The sequence below is a fragment of the Brassica napus genome, unplaced genomic scaffold (genome assembly GCF_020379485.1).
Source record: "Brassica napus cultivar Da-Ae unplaced genomic scaffold, Da-Ae ScsIHWf_676;HRSCAF=985, whole genome shotgun sequence".
Lineage (NCBI taxonomy): Eukaryota > Viridiplantae > Streptophyta > Magnoliopsida > Brassicales > Brassicaceae > Brassica > Brassica napus.
The window spans coordinates 80,001-82,500 of NW_026016732.1; the positions used below are offsets into that span (position 1 = coordinate 80,001).

Genomic DNA, 2,500 nt, shown 5'->3' on the forward strand with positions numbered 1-2,500 from the left:
ATACTGCAGCCCCACTGTGTATAAACACATATCCTGTCTGAGATCTAGCATTGTGTGGGTCAGATAAGTACCCAGCATCTGCATATCCGACCATGTTCTCTCCTGGCCGGTTGGTATAGAATAAACCAAGGTCTTTTGTTCCTTGCAGATACCTGAACAGATGTTTCACTCCGTTCCAATGCCTTAAGGTCGGACATGATCCAAATCTGGATAGTAAGCTCACGGCAAAGCTTATGTCCGGTCTAGTATGACTAGCTAAATACATTAAGGCCCCAATGGCACTTAAGTAAGGCATGTCCGGTCCGAGTGCTTCCTCGTCCGGTCTCTTAGGTCCGAATGGATCCTTCTCAAGGTCTAAGGACCTCACGACCATAGGACACGGTAAGGGGTGTGCCTGGTCCATATTGAATTGCTTGAGTATCTTCTCTGTATAAGTTTCTTGATGCACAAGGATGCCATTTGCCTTATACTCAAACTGTAATCCCAAACAGAACTTAGTTTTTCCTAAGTCTTTCATTTCGAATTCTTTCTTTAGACATTCGACCGTTTGGGAAATCTCTCCAGAGGTTCCTATTATGTTCAGGTCGTCCACATAGACAGACATTATAACATAGCCCTTGCTGTCGAATTTCTTTATGAATATACATGGACTTATTGGATCGTTCTTATATCCCTCTTTGGTTAGGTACTCGGACAGCCGGTTATACCACATTCGACCTGACTGTTTTAAACCATATAAAGCTTTGTTCAGCTTAATGCAATGTTGTTCTCGAGAACCTTTCTTATCTTTGAGCTCAATACCCTCTGGAATTCTCATATGTATTTCGTTGTCCAGTGGTCCGTACAGGTATGCTGTAACTACATCCATTAGGCGCAAATCAATGCTCTCTCTCACGGCCAGACTGATTAAGTATCTCAATGTAGTCGCATCCACCACAGGGGAATAAGTTTCCTCAAAGTCTATTCCAGGTCTTTGTGAGAATCCTTGTGCTACAAGCCGTGCTTTGTATCTCACTACTTCTCCTTTCTCATTTCTCTTCCTTACAAAGACCCATTTGTATCCCACTGGTTTGACATCTCTAGGTGTCAAGATTATAGGGCCAAAAACGCCTCTCTTTCTTAATGATTCTAACTCCACGTTTATAGCTTGTTTCCATTTGATCCAATCCGATCTTAGCATGCATTCTTGTATGGACGTGGGTTCTAGATCCTCATCTTTATCCATGATCTCAAGTGCTACCTTGTATGCAAATAAATCATCAACGTTGATATCTTTTCTGTTCCATTGTTTTCCAGACATCACATGGTTTATAGAGATCTCTTGATTGTCCGGTTCTGGTGTCCCGTGAAGTCCAGCGTCCCGGACCTCACTTGGAGGAACGACCGGATCATCGGGTATGGACGGTTCACTCGGCTCGACCGTCATGGTCGGCTCGACCGTTCCATCTATGTCCTGGACGGTTTTCTTAATGCTCTCGGATCCAGCACCTTTCTTGGATTTCCGAGGCTGTTTGTCTTTGGAACCAATTGGTCTGCCACGTTTTAGACGTTGCTTAGACTCTGTAGCCACTTGACATTGTCCATCTTGGACGTCTAATCTTACAGGTGCATTACAAGCCGGGATGTGTGATATTGTCACTCTATTTGGGTCAGCAAATGTATCTGGCAGTTTATTAGCTAGCTCTTGAAGATGTATTATCTTCTGGACTTCTAAATCACAATCTTTAGTCCGAGGATCTTGCCAAGATGTCGATGGTCTAAACCATTCTATTTCTTTTGTTATCAACCGGCTGTTATCTCCCCCTAAGGACGGATATGTGGACTCATCAAACTGTGAGTCTTCGTATCTGGCCTTAAACAAATCACCGGTTGTTGGCTCAAGATACTTTATAATACTTGGGGATTCATATCCTACGTATATTCCCATCCTCCTCTGCGGTCCCATCTTAGTTCTCTGTGGTGGAGCAATTGGAACGTAGACGGCACATCCAAATGTTTTGATGTGGGACACGTCTGGCTCATGACCCGTAAGTAATTGGGATGGTGAATATCTATGCTCACTAGATGGCCTGATGCGAATCAGTTCCGTAGCATGTAAAACCGCATGTCCCCATGCTGATACCGGAAGTTTAGACTTCATAAGTAATGGACGGGCTATCAGCTGGATACGTTTAATGAAAGATTCGGCCAAGCCGTTCTGTGTATGGACATGTGCCACGGAGTGTTCTACTTTTACCCCCATGGACATACAGTATTCATTAAACGCCTGGGACGTGAACTCACCAGCATTGTCTAGACGTATAGTCTTGAGTGGAAAGTCTGGAAAATGTGCTCTCAGCCTTATCATCTGAGCAAGCAGCCGTGCAAAGGCTAGGTTCCGAGTGGACAACAGACATACATGCGACCATCTGGTCGATGCATCAATGAGGACCATGAAATATCTAAACGTCCCACACGGTGGGTGTATTGGTCCGCATATGTCCCCTTGGATCCTTTCCAG

General features: G+C 44.4%; 1 pseudogene; it reads right to left on the reverse strand.

Annotated features, from left to right (window-relative positions):
* Positions 1 to 2,500, reverse strand: part of LOC125604985 — a 9,746-nt pseudogene that overhangs the window by 1,870 nt on the left and 5,376 nt on the right.